General features: G+C 34.5%; 1 pseudogene; it reads right to left on the bottom strand.

Moving 5' to 3' along the window:
• Nucleotides 1-273: 273 nt before the first annotated feature.
• Nucleotides 274-1,841, bottom strand: LOC125116953 (mitochondrial intermediate peptidase-like; annotated as a pseudogene).
• Nucleotides 1,842-14,701: the final 12,860 nt, after the last annotated feature.

Raw genomic sequence — 14,701 nt, 5'->3', positions numbered from 1 at the left:
TGTGATAACATTACTTTTAACCCTCTATATGTAAGACTGTTGTTTCTATCTGAATGCTTTTAGCTTTTATTTTCCAGTGTTCTGAAAAAAATATTATCAATATGTACTCCAAAAAAGGAAGTGGTCGAATAGTCAAATATTTTCATGAAATATTGAATTAAATACTCAATGCTAAATATGTTTCATGATTGCAGTTTTTCTGATATGCACAAGTACACTTCAATACTTATGTGGCATTTTCCAAACATACTTAACAATAGAGCCCTTTTGAGTTCATGGAATCATGAAAGTCGTCTCTTTGCTATTAACATGTGATAGCATCTCCATATAATAGTACTTACCTGTAGCCTGTTATTAGGATTCTGTAGAATACCTTCCTTCCAAACCATAGAAGTTAGTGTCCTGGACACCAGATAGGAGTAATATTTGGCACCATGGCCCACAAGGTGGCTGAATCACAGCAGTGGGCAGTATTTGTAGTGTCTGGTAAGCCATAAACTTTACTCTGCACTTCCCTGAGGATATCTTGGGTTGACCTTCTCAGGGGATGCTTCCATGGCAGACAATCCAGAATGGCATAAAAGAGATGAAGTTGCCTATCAACTTCAGCACAAGTCTTTTTAAATCCACAAAGATGATACATATTTTTCAGCATGGCTGCCCAGTTTGATGATGTCTGGCAAATTGGTTAATCACTAGTTAATAGTTCACAAAATACTCCAGTGGCATAAAAGAAACCTCAGCAAAATCAGTTGGATATCTGGTCCCAATGACATGTTGGTAATAAGTACATCCCAGCATAGAATGTACAGTATGTTCCATTTCATGGAGAAGATTTCATCATTCCAGGAGTTAATAAAATTGGTGAATTCCTTAAGAAATGGAGAAGATTCAGCTTAAGAGCTACAACTGGAAGAAGTTAATAGTCTCCATCTTCTTTAAATCAACCTCCACAGACTGTAAAACAGTGATTTTAATGTAGATTTTTTCTGAAAAAAAAAATCACATTGAATGTAACCCAACAATTCTTCGGATTTATGAACCACAGCTAGTTTTTAAACACCTCCACACTACCTTTCCTTTTTCTGGCAGCTCTGCAGATAACAAAATCTTCAACAGTTTGTTGAACAAAATATCTGTGCTTCAAGGGAGAAAAATAGGCAATAGAAACTGGTCTCCATGTTATATCTCTGCAGAAATCATACCATCATAGTAGGGAGATCCCAAGGCATTAATTCAGAATTTGAAGATTTAGTTTTATTATTATTTCTCATACCATCAAAGCACCTTTTATAGTTTCTTCAGAATATTTTGTCAGATAGTTTCTCAAGGAATCTCATGACAGTCTCTGAAATTTTAGCTCATGTTCTTTGGAGAGCCTTGTGGCAAAATGTGAAATATCCCACTAAGTTTGCCATAAAGTCTCTGCTGTTGAGTAACTCTTCTAAACATTTAATTGGCCTGCATTGAGATAAAGAACAAATTTTTAAGCATCTTCTCATGCAAGTCATCTGGTGCTTCTGCATGCAGATGGTCAACTATTATGTGAACTCCATCAAGTATGAAGTTACGACAAATGCTTACTGATAGAAATGTTTATCCATCTTGGGAAAATTGTTTCCCATAAGAAAGGTACCACTCAAATCCAAGATTTTAACATTAAGATCCACTGCCCTTTTATGCTTTTCCTTCTCCATATGGATTCCACTGATTTCAAAGACAAGCATAAACAGTTTGGACATTAGGTTTCTGGATCAAAGGAAAACACACATTTTTTAATCAGCTAGTAATTTTAACCAACTTTGATATAATTCCAAATTTGTGTTCAGCTTTTCTACCATGACTCCAGTACATCTACAAGGTGAGGAATTTTCAGAAAATCAGTCACTCTGCACAAGGAATACAAGAGCATATCCAGGAGAAGCACATAGAAAATTCATGCTTCCTCAGCAATTCCTTCTACGAGCTCTTTCACATGCAGTTTGAAATCCTTCTGGAGCACTGATGTCAGGAAATCCTAAAGGACCTGGTTCTTATCAAACAGGTCCAGGATGGACCTGGAGCTACACACTGAAGACAGTGCCCTCAAGGGACAAGCTGGTGTGTGCTTCTGGCCAAGACCCTGGCTTCAAGGGGCTGGCAATCCTTTCAGGAGCTCAGCATTCTGTCCTGAGTATACCCTCCCCCAGCCTCAGCACTGATGCTGCACCCTTGATTTCCTTGACTGTCTTCCCTTTATTAGTTTCTTTTCCTTTATAGTTTCTGGTTTTAATTTGCTACTATTTTTCTACCTCCTTAAATTGCAAGTTAGGATCATTCAGCTGAGACTTCTCTTTTCTAATATATTCTAACATAAATCATCACTTTTAAAAATTTCTACCTGAACACTTTTATAGCTGAATTCCGCAAAGTTTTACACACTCAGTTTTCATTTTTCATTGACTTCAAAGTATTTCCTAGTTTCTCTAGACTTTTTTTCCCCCTGACACATTGGTTATTTTGTAGTATACTCTGTAAATTTCCAAGTATGTTGGTATTTTCTAAATAGCTGTTATTGATCTTGCTGTGGTCAGAAACCACAATTGATTTTAAATATTCCAAAGTTGTGGAGGTTCTTGTTCTGCTTCAGAATAAGATCTATTTGGTTGAATTTTATCTGTACAATTTAAAAATATGTATTTTCCATTTCTTTGAAAATATCAATAAATTATCAAACTTCTAGAAATACTGACAAAGAAATAAAGAGAAAAGCGACAATTTCCCAATATCAGAAATAAAGTAGGATATTACCATAGGCCTTGAAAACATCCAAAGTATAATTAGATAATACCAAGAACAACTCTACACACATATATTTGAAAACTTACGTAAAATGGACCAATTCCTGGGGGAATAAATTGGGAGTAGGGGATTAAGAGATGCACACTACTGTATATAAAATACACAACAGAATTTACTGTATAGCACAGGGAACTATAGTCAATATCTTGTAATAAACTATAATGGAAAAGATAAAAAAGAATATAGATGTATATATACATATGTATAACTAGATGTATACATACATATGTATAACTGAATCACAGCAATATATACCTGAAATTAACTAAGTATGATAAATATTGTAAACTGTACTTCAGTAAAAAAGACCTACTCCTTAAAAAGCACAAACTACCCCAACTCACCAAATATGAAATATATAATTTGCATAGACCTATAACGATTCAGAAAAATAAATTCTTCCACTGACTTAGAATTGCTACATCTTCCCACTGAATTGTCTCCTAGCTCTGAAGTCTCCTTTACTGAAATTAATATAGCCACACCAGCTTTTCTTAAAAGTGTTTCTCTCTTTACTTTTAACTTATCTGCATTTTTGCATTTAATATGAGTTTCTTATAGACAACATCTCCTTTAACCTTATTTTTTAACTCAATCTCACAATTTCTACCTTTTTAACTGGAATATTTATACTATTTAAGTTTAGTGCAGTGATAAATATGGTTATATACAAACATCTTGCCAGTTTCTACTTCTCCAATGTATTTTTTTTTTTTTTAGGGCTACAATGATGGCATATGGAAGTTCCCAGGCTAGTGGTCGAATTGGAGCCACAGTTGCTGGCCTACAGCACAGCCACAGCAATGGAGGATCTGAATCATGTCTGCAAGCTTCACCGCAGCTCACAGCAATGCCTGACCTCCGACCCACTGACCTAAGGCAGGGATCAAACCCACATCCTCATGGATACTAGTCCGATTTGTTTCTGCTGTACCACAATGGGAACTCCCCCATGTATTTTTTGATTTCCCTTATTTATTTCTCTTCCTGACTATTTAGACTCTATCTTTTATTTCATTTTATCTCTACCACATGCTTATGTGTTAAACCTCTTTATTTTATTTTTGCAAACTGCCTACCTTCTCCTTGAGAACCCTGAATATATGACTCCATTATTTTACTGTGCTACATCTGGGTTTGCCTTAGGTGACTATTTCCTCTTTTATCAATCAGTTGGTTTTACTGCTTATGTGTCTCATATTTTTTTTCATTTCTCAAAACTAAATTTATTCAGTCATACAGAACTGGATTAATCACAGGGCAGTACACAGGATTAATGTTGTTCAAAATATATTTTGGGAAGTTCATTTCAATGGAAAACCATAGAGTGTGTATATAGAAAACATGAATTATAGTCCAGACTCTGTCCCTGAGTAGCTATGAGAATGTAGATGTGTCAGCTCACCTTTTTTTCTTTTAATTTTTTCCATTATAGCTGGTTTACAGTTCTGTCAATTTTCTACTATACAGCAAGATGACTCAGTCATACATACACATATACATTCCTTTTTGTCACATTACCATACTCCATCATAAGTGACTAGATATAGTTCTCAGTGCTATAGAGCAGGATCTTATTGCTTATCCATTCCAAAGGCAATAGTTTGCATCTATTAACCCCAGATTCCCAGTGCATTCCACTCCCTCCTCTCCCCCTTGGCAACCACAAGTCTGTTCTCCATGTCCATGATTTTCTGATTTCTGGACATTAGAGACTAAGCTTGTTTTCTTGCCCTGAAATGAGCACATATTTTTACTGTCTCAGTACAATGTTACTGTGGATTGAATCAATCTCATAAATAGTTGAGCTGGATTTAGGTGTAGTTTCTGCTTTCATTGTATTCTGTGACTTTAATTTCACCAATGCTGTACTGCTTCAACATTTGAACATTTCAATGACTTTCAACCACTCAGGATAAAATTCAAAAGCTCTCCATGGCCCAAGGGTCCCACATTTCTATATTTTCTACCTTTTCAATTTTTAACTTGTCCTTGTTAAGTTTTGTCATCAGGATAAGCTCTCCACTGTTTTCAGAGCCTGTTTTTTGCTTTTGTCTTCTAGGACTGTTCAAATTGGCAATTAGGTATTCCTTTCTTCCTTACTTTATTATTTTTTACTCCCTTACTGAATTATAATTTCAATGAGTGCTTAATGCAGTCTTACATATTATGTGTTCCCAGTAAATATATTTTTAAAAATAACAAATGAACTGTAACAAGAAGAAAACACAAAATTAAATTAAGATTAGATGTTAATTAGAAAAGTAATGGAATTACCTACAACATGTGTGCAATGCTGAATAATTTCACTTATAAAGTTATTTTACATAGTGATTCTCTACTTTAAAATATTATTATACTTGATGCAGTTCCTTTAAATATTCCAAAACCATCAAAATTAAATAGATTTTGCTCTAAAAGTGGCCTGTTCTATTTAGTGAAGTGCAATCACACTGGCTTAAAATAATGGCCAATGGCCTCTGTGTACAAATTCAGTATTTAATCTAAATATATAAATAGAAGCATACCATTAATTGATCAATGTAGGGTTTACATGAATTACTTTGAAATTTGTCCCATATACCTAACCACTTTTTAAAATTTCTGTCACTGTGGTTGCAAAAACAAAAGCTAAAAAAATGAAATATAAGAATTTTGACTATTACAATCTTCTTCAAAAACTGTACATATTTTAAAAATTTTATTTCAACCCTCTAACATTTAGCTTGATAAAAACCTGCTCACATTAGAGAAAAATAAGATAATTTTAATCTAACTGTATGGTATCAGGAAATGTCATTTTCATATTGGTGTAATATACTAGAATAGTGATTTTTAAGTCTTTCTGAAACCACATTTCCAGTATATTTACTAAATAAACACAGAATTATTAAGAGGATTCACTATGCTATAAAATGTACAGATCAACTACAGATTCATAGGATTATTAGTATACGTATTTGACTGGTTAGCTTATATTTTAAAGTAGACTTTAGTCCTCCAAATTTTATCTTAAAGCTAGGGAAAGAGAGAGAGTGCACAGGCTTTTGGTTGAGGATGGGGACCTTGAATTTATTGGTGAATTTAAAGCATAAGAGAGAACATTTATACCAAGAGAAGAGATAAAACAAGTGGCCCAGATGGTCAGTTATTGAAATCAAGCAAGATCTCTAAAACAAAAGAGCTTCAGTGGGAGGCAGCCTGGCTCTCTATCTAATCCTGTGACTGGCAGCTTGTTTACTCAGGATCACCCTCATGTAATTGTTGCCACTGAAATGAAAGCTTAAGTCATGCACTTGCATTACATAAAAGAAAAAATAAAAACAAAATTCAATAACACTCAGGGTTTCCACTACAAGATGCTATGGCTTTATCTCCAGTATTTTCATGTTGTATTACAAATGGAGCAGATATTTTTAACTTTCCATTCTCCAGAACTGTGAGAAATAGATTTACTTTGTTTATAAACCAATATTTTGTTATAGTTGACCAAAGGGACAAACATAATGATGTCTTTTACACCTATCACTATCAAGTAAAGTTGTTCAGCCATCATTCAAGCTAAGGAAAGTAACCTTCACATTTACATGCCTTTAAAATAAGGTTAAGTTTAATTTATGGGTATTATATTGTTTAGTTAATTAAAATAATAAATAAGTTTATATTAATGTTACAATTTTTAAATATTTTGATTATTAACTACATGTTTTTAATTAAAACACTATGGGAATTCATTTCATACATTCAGGAATTATTCATGATATGAAGCCCATAGACATCCATAGAGTTTCAATGGGGTTTATGAAATGCATGCACATATGTGTACATATGCACACACACAGATTGAAAGTTTTTGACCTAAAGATATAAACCACTCTCCACAATTGTCTCCTCCATTTCATTCCCTCTCCTCTATCCAAGGACATCCTTTATGAATCTTTGTTCTCTCTGTTATATTAACATTTACTGTGTCACTTTCCCATTTGTTGGCCATTATTTCTATGAAGAATGAAAGAAAGAAAGAGAGGGAAAGAAAAAGCAAACTTTTTCTTGATGAATATCTCACACTCTTAGATGAGATTATGCCAGAGCTGAAAATACAGTCTTTGAAATAAATATAGTTTACTTTAATGACAGTATAATTAATAATGAATTGTTATAAACAAATACTACTATCCCAAATAAAACAAAACAAATTCTAAATTAGAGAGGATGGAATTCTCCTAGTCAAATCAAGATGTGTATTCATCCTGGATATGTAACTTTGAAGCCAAATGGGGAGATTTGAATTAATGAGTAAAATTAAGAATTTGCTTGTGGGAGAGAATAAGCCTAAAAGAAACTGATGTAAAGAAGTTTACCTCAAGCCAATTCTTGAAGAAACTTGATATTTATAATATAAATAGGAGTTGAGAGGAGATAAGATGGCAGAGTAGAAGGACTTGAGCTCACCTCCTTTTCAAAACACCAATGTCACAACTAACTGCTAATCATCAACAAAAAAAGACTTGAACCTACCAAAAAAGATATCCTGCATCAAATGATAAAGAAGAAGCCACAATGACACAGTAGGAGGGCCACTTTTGCCATATAATCAGATCCCATATTTACCAGGTGGGTAACCCACAAACTAGGAAATAACTATATCGTAGAGGTTCTTCCGCAGAAGTGAGAGTTCTTAGCACAATGTCAGGCTCTCCAACCTGGGGGTCTGGTTTGGGAGAAGGAGCCCCCAGAGCATTTGGCTTTAAAGGCCAGTGGGGCTTGAGTGCAGGACCTCCACAGTACTGGGGGAAACAGAAATTACACTCTTGGACAGGGCACATATGGTTTCACATGCCCCGGGACCCAGGGCAAATCAGTTACTCCATAGAAGCCTGGGCCAGACCTACCTTTGGGACTTGGAGTTATCTTGGGGCTGTGGCAGTCAGTATGACTCACTGTGGGGGCAAGAACACTGGAGGCAGAAGCCCTGGGGAATGTTCATCAGTGGGAGTGAGCTGTCCTGGAGGTTATCATTTTGATAGTGAGACACAGCTCCACCCAACTGCTTGTAGGCTCTGGTTCTGGGATACCTCAGGCCAAACAACCAACAGGTGAGAACACATCCCCACCCATCAACAGAAAGGCTGTCTAAAATCATCCTGAGCCCATAACCACCTCTGAAAAGCATCACTTAGCATAGTCCTCACCACCAGAGGAAAAAGACCCAGCTGCATCCACCAGTCAGAAGACACCCATCCCTTCCAACAGGAACAAATCCTTGAACCAACCTAACCCACCAGGGGGAAACTACCAGAAGCAAAAGGGATTATGATCCTGCAGCCTTCAGGAAGGAGACCACAAACATAAAAAGACAAAAAAGAGGTGACAGAGATATATGTTCCAGATGAAGGAATAAGATAAAACCCTAGAAGAACAACTAAGTAAAGTGTAGACAGGCACAATCTACTAGGGCTTATCAATGAATTTGGTTAAATTGCAGGATTCACATTGGCGTTCCCATGATGGCCCACTGGGTTAAGAACCCAACTAGTATCCATGAGGATATGGGTTTAATCTATAGCCAGGCTCAGTGGGCTAAAGAATCCAGTGTTGCCATGAGCTGTGGTATAGGTCACTGGCATTGCTGTAGCTGTGGTGTAGGCTGCGAGCTGCAGCTTCAATTTGACTGCTAGCCTGGGAACTTCCATATGCCACAGATATGTCTGTAAAAAAATAAAATACACAGAAATCTCTTGCATTTCTATATGCCAACAATGAAAGATCAGAAAGAGAAAGCAAGGAAACAATCCCATTTACCATCGTATCAGAAAGAATAAAATACCCAGGAATAAACCTACCTAAGGAGGAGAAAGACCTCTACTCTGAAAAACTATAAGATGCCAATGAACATAACATAGATGATACAAACAGATGGAAAGATATACCATAGTCTCCGATTGGAAAAATCAGTATTATCAAAATGACAATAAAATCCAAGGCAATCTGCAGATTCAGGGCAATTCCTATCAAATTACCAGTGGCATTTTTCACAGAAATAGAAAAAAATAAATTTCAATTTGTCTGGAAACACAAAAGGCAAATAATCCTGAGAAAGAAAAATGGAGCTGGAGGAATCAAGCTCCCTGACTTCAGTCTACACTACAAAGCTATAATAATTTAAAGAGTATGGTGCTAGCAGAAAAACAGAAGTATAGATCAATGGAACAGGATAGAAAGCTAGGAAATAAACCTACTCACCTATTGTCAATTGATCTATGATAAAGGAGACATAATATACAATGGAGAAAAGGCAGCATTCTTCTATGAGTGGTGCTGAGAAACCTGGACAGCTACATGTAAAAGAATCAAACTAATAAAATAAGAAGATGTGGTGTATATATGCAATGGAATACAACTCAGTCATAAAAAAGAACAAAATATTTTCATTTGCAGCAACATGAATGGAACTAGAGACTTATACTAAGGGAAGTAAATCCAAAATAGAAAGACAAATACCATATGATATCACCTATACCTGGAATCTAATATATAGCACAAATGAACCTAACTACATAAAAGAAACAAACTTATGGACTTGGAGAATATACTTATGGTTGTCAAGGGGGAGGGGGAGGGAGAGGTATGGACTGGGAGTTTGGGGTTGGTAGATGCAAACTATTGCATTCGGGGTGGGTAAGCAATGAGATCCTGCTGTATAGCACAGGGAACTATATCTAGTCACTTGTGATGGAACATGCTGGAGGATAATGTGAGAAAAACAACATATATAAATATGTATGACTGGGTCACTTTTCTGTACAGCAGAAATTGACAGAACATTGTCAATCAACTATAATAGAAAAAAAATAAAAATCTAAAAAAGAATCACATTAGAACATTCTCTAACACCATTAAAAAATCATAATTGATTAAAACCTAAATGTAGGGCCATATACTATAAAACACTTAGAGGAAAACAGGCAAAATACTCTTTGACATAAATAGTAACAACATACCTTTGGATCTACCTTCTAAAGTAATGAAAATAAAAACAAAAATAAACAAATTGGACCTAGTTAAAAGATTTTGCACAGCAAAGGAAGCCATAACAAACAAAAAAGACAACACACAGAATGGGAGAAAATATTTGCAAATGAAGCAACTTCAAGAGATTAATCTCCAAAATATACAAAGAATTCATGCAGGACAATATTATAAAAAAATAAACAACCCAACCAAAAAGTGGGAAGAATATCTAAGTAAACATTTCTCCACAGAAGACATACAGATAGCCAAGAAGCACACGAAAAGATGCTCAACATTACTGGTTGTTAGAGAAATTCAAATCAAAACTACAATGGGGTATCACCTCACTAGTCAGAATGGCCATCATCAAAAGGCCTCTAAGTAATAAATTCTGGAGAGGTTGCAGAGAAAAGGGAACCCTCCTGCATTGTTGGTGGGAATGTAAATTGGTGAAAACACTGTGGAGAACAGTATGTAGTTTCCTCAAAAAACTAAAAAGAGAACTACTACATGATCGAGCAATCCCACTCCTGGGCATATATCTGGAGAGAACCAGAATTTGAAAAGTTATGTGCACTCCAGTGTTCATGATGGCACTATTTACAACAGCCAAGACACAGAAGCAACCTAAATATCCACAGAGAGAGGAATGGATAAAGAAGATGTGGTACATATATACAATGTAATATTACTCAACCATAAAAAAGAATGAAATAATGCCATTTATAGCAACATGAATGGATCTAGAGATTATCATACTAAGTGAAGTAAGTCAGAAAGAGACAAATACGTAATATCACTTATGCGTGGAATCTAAAAAGTACTTATTTACAAAACAGTGTAGATGCATAGAGATAGAAAACAATCTTATGGTTACCAAAGATAAATCTGGAGCGGGAAGGGATAAATTAGGAACTTGAGATTAACATATACACACTACTTTATATAAAATAGATAATCAACAAGAATCTACTATATTGCACGGGGAACTATACTCAATATTCTATACTCAATATATAGTAACCTATTTGGGAAAAGAATATGAAAAAGAATGGTTATAAGTTTATGGGTAACTGAATAACTTTGCTATACATCTGAAACACAATATTGTAAATCAACTATACTCCAATATAAAATAAAAATTAAATTAGAAATAAAAAATTAAAAAGTAGTATTAATTGTGTCATATAAATCCTCCATAATGCACAACACAAAACCAGCCATTGTGAACCTTCTAGTCCATGGCATTCAGCTTTGTTTTTTCTTGTTTTTATTTATTTATTTCCCCACTGCATTATTTTTTTTCTACTGTACAGTTTGTTTGTTTTATTCATAACAAATCTCATACATAGAATAAACTATTGGAAAATTAAAATAACAATTGGTAAAAATATAACTAAGTGACACGATAAATGGAGGTGGAGAGAGGTTTGTTTTAAATAAAATAAAGAAAGAAAGTGTATACACTATAATTAGTGTAAAATTTATTTTCCCTCTATCCTCAAGGGTCTACCATTTATTTGTGTAATAAACAAAGGAGAATGAAAAGAGGCTGTACATGTACATGATATTACAGCCAAATATAACTCAATTATCACATCACCAAAATGTTCTATTTAGTAATAAAGGCAACCAAAAGTCACTGATATTCTTCCATATTTCTTTCAGGCTACCTGTGGTGGCTATTCATAGATGCAGTTATTCCCCTCAGTGTAGATTTCTATTCTCAGTTTTGAATATTCTATTTTCATGCCTCAATTATGCTACTCGTGCTGTCTTAGTCACCCTGGCTGCAGAAGGGTTTAAAATTTAGTTCTCACAGTTCTGGAGGCCAGAAAAGTCAGACCAAGGTGCTGTCAAAGTCAATGTGAGGTGAGGGTCTTTTTCCAGGTTCATAGTTACATGCTCACATGGCAAAATCTGTGAAAGATCTCTCTGGGGTTTCTTTTCTAAGGGCACTAATCCTATATATGAGGACTCTATTCACATGACCTAATCAACTCCCAAAGCCCTCACCTCAAAATACCATCACACTGGTAGATAGGTTTCAACATATGGATTTGGGGGGACACCAACATTCAGTCTAATATAATGTTCTGGTTCAGAGTATTCCTCATATCATCATTCCCAACACAGGAATACACATTAGATTAAGAAAAGAATTGGGGGAGGAGGAACCATAGAATCACTTACTGATAACTACCATGCACTCTATCAAAGACTTTCCATAATAAAAGAAAGCCTACTACATAAGCAGGGAAATATCAAATTAGGAAGCTAAACAATATGGTCTAAGATTAAGGACTGCTTTCTCTTTTGCCAGCACATTAAAATGCGCCATATTTGCAAAAAAAATGGACTTTTGAAATAAAGGATTGGGAGTTTGGGATTAACAGGTACAAACTAGTATATACAGGGTGGATAAACAACAAGGTTCTACTTATAGCACAGAGAACTATATACCATATCCTGTGAAATATAATGCTAGAAAAGAATGTTTATATATATATATTTTTCATATATCTGAATCACTTTGTTGTGCAGAAGAGATTAATATATTTCAAATCAACTATACTTCAATAAAATTTAAAAAATAATGTAAAATCACTGTTTCTAACCCCTGTGATTCTGAAATATGGAAATTTAGAATATAAATTCTTAGGCATAGGAAACTTACACTAGGGAACATAATGTTTTTAAAGTACTGAAATCTGATGGTGCCACCTCGTTTTGGAAAATGAGTCATATTGTTGGAATGATTGACTTCAACTATCAAGTGGAAACTATTGATACTATACCTGCAATGATACACAGAAATAATAAAGATGTGCTGAAGATACAGTTGGGTTGTTTGCAAAGCTTTTAGTAATTTGTTTCTTCTAATAATTACCAGCTTTCTGCAAGATTCCATTTCCAAGCATACAGTGGGGTCAACATATGTGTTCTATATAATCACCTCATGACCACATTTGAATGGACCAAAAATAGGAACAAGACCAACACTGAGCCCATTCAAGCTCTTCCCAAGGTTGAGACTGCTTAGTAAATTCAGGATTTGATACATACTACCTGCCATTAAGATAGATGCAATGTTTAAACTGAAAAAAATTAAAGAGATGCTTGGGTTCAAAAGTAAGCCTACTAGCTTCTTGGGCCAGCAACAAAATTGAAATTTTAAAGAAGAAGGAACAAGAGTATTTTTCTCATCAACTATAAAGATCTAATACCAAGAACAGTAATTAAGACACTATGGTACTGATGCGGGGACAAAGAGATTCATGAAACAGAGCAAGAAGGCCCATTCAGAACCATCCATTTATGGAAGCTTGATATATCACACAGGTAGCTCTATAGGACAACAGTAATACAATAAACTCTTCAGTAATTTGTTTTGGGTGAAACAATTTTTTGTTCATTTTTTCAAAAAATTAATTCCTACAAAAACAAATATAAATTCAAATTAATGTAAATATATAAATAAATCTCAGTTTTTACATCATTTAAGTAAAAATGTCAGAGAGCATGTCAATAGCTTTGGGTAGGACACGATTCACATAGGCACAAAACGTATAATCCATAAAAGTGAAGTTTAATAAATTTAACTACATTAAATGTAAAACTTATGTTTATAAAACAAGTTAAGGAGAGTTAAAATACAAGCCATAGAAAAAGAAATAACTTTTAAAACATGAATAAACACTCAAGGGAGTATGTTAAGAATTGAAATAAATAAATAGATGAATTCTTATTGAAAATGATGAAAAGAAAGATAATTCAGTGGAGAAAAGGGCCAACTCGTAGAAAAAGACACTGAATGGCTAATATGTGAAAAGACACTCAAATTTTCTAATATTCAGGGAAATGCAAATTAAAATAAAATCCCATTCCTCATTAATAAGATAAAATCTTTTAAAGTCTGAAAACATCAAAAATTACTGAGGCTATAAGAAAATCATAAGGAACTTCTAATGTGTCTTTTTTGAGCAATGCTGAAATGCGACTGCTACAATCTGGGGGAGGGCCAGAAAGTCATAAATATCTTGAGAATAATTACAGAATAGAATGAACCACTGATACAGAAGCTAACTCGGTTTCTAGGGCATTTGGACTAGTAAATAATACAAATGAATATATTTCATTTTAAAATACTGATTTGCATTTCTAATTAAAACTCAGAGATTAAAAAACAAAAACAAACTTCCTAACAATTGTCCAAAAGGAAGATTTGCCACAAGTCTTTGATTTACATAGAAAGAGAATCTGGCATGCAAGGAAACCAACTTGCTGCAGACTCTAAAGCCAAAAAAGAGATGTGAAATTCCCAAAAGTACAGGCAGTGATAGTCCCTGAAAGGATGATATTTTTAAGAACTGGCTATTGTGAGGAATGTTTATTCAGTTCTGTTATGAGAGAGCTCATTTTACAGATTTTTGAAAATGCATCTTACCAAGGTGATCCTGAAAGTACTACTCCAATTACTCGAGACCTTGATGACATGGGGAAGTTTGAATTTTCTCTTCTATCTAAACTTTCTATTTTGTTGTCCAATCTTCCTGCTTCTGCTCTTAGTAGTAGATGTTGTGAAAGGGTTGTGCCTTAGCTTTCCACTATCACTTTTCCGTACATGACCATAAATATCAATAATTCTACCAAATCCCACCCGTCACTTTCAAAGCCATGTTACCAACTGTTGGACATCTCCAGTTGTAGTCCTACCTTTGGATTGTCTAGTTGAACTTCTAAGACAACAGAAGTGTTTTCTGTATTCACTGGAAGATTGTCACTAGCCTTAAATGGCTAGAGTAACTTTAAAATGTGGCTGTAGCAATTGAGCTGAATTTATTTATTT

This window comes from Phacochoerus africanus, chromosome 15, assembly GCF_016906955.1.
Source record: "Phacochoerus africanus isolate WHEZ1 chromosome 15, ROS_Pafr_v1, whole genome shotgun sequence".
NCBI classification, from domain to species: domain Eukaryota; kingdom Metazoa; phylum Chordata; class Mammalia; order Artiodactyla; family Suidae; genus Phacochoerus; species Phacochoerus africanus.
Note: the sequence above shows the minus strand (reverse complement) of the source record. Positions and strands in the feature narration are given on the sequence as shown.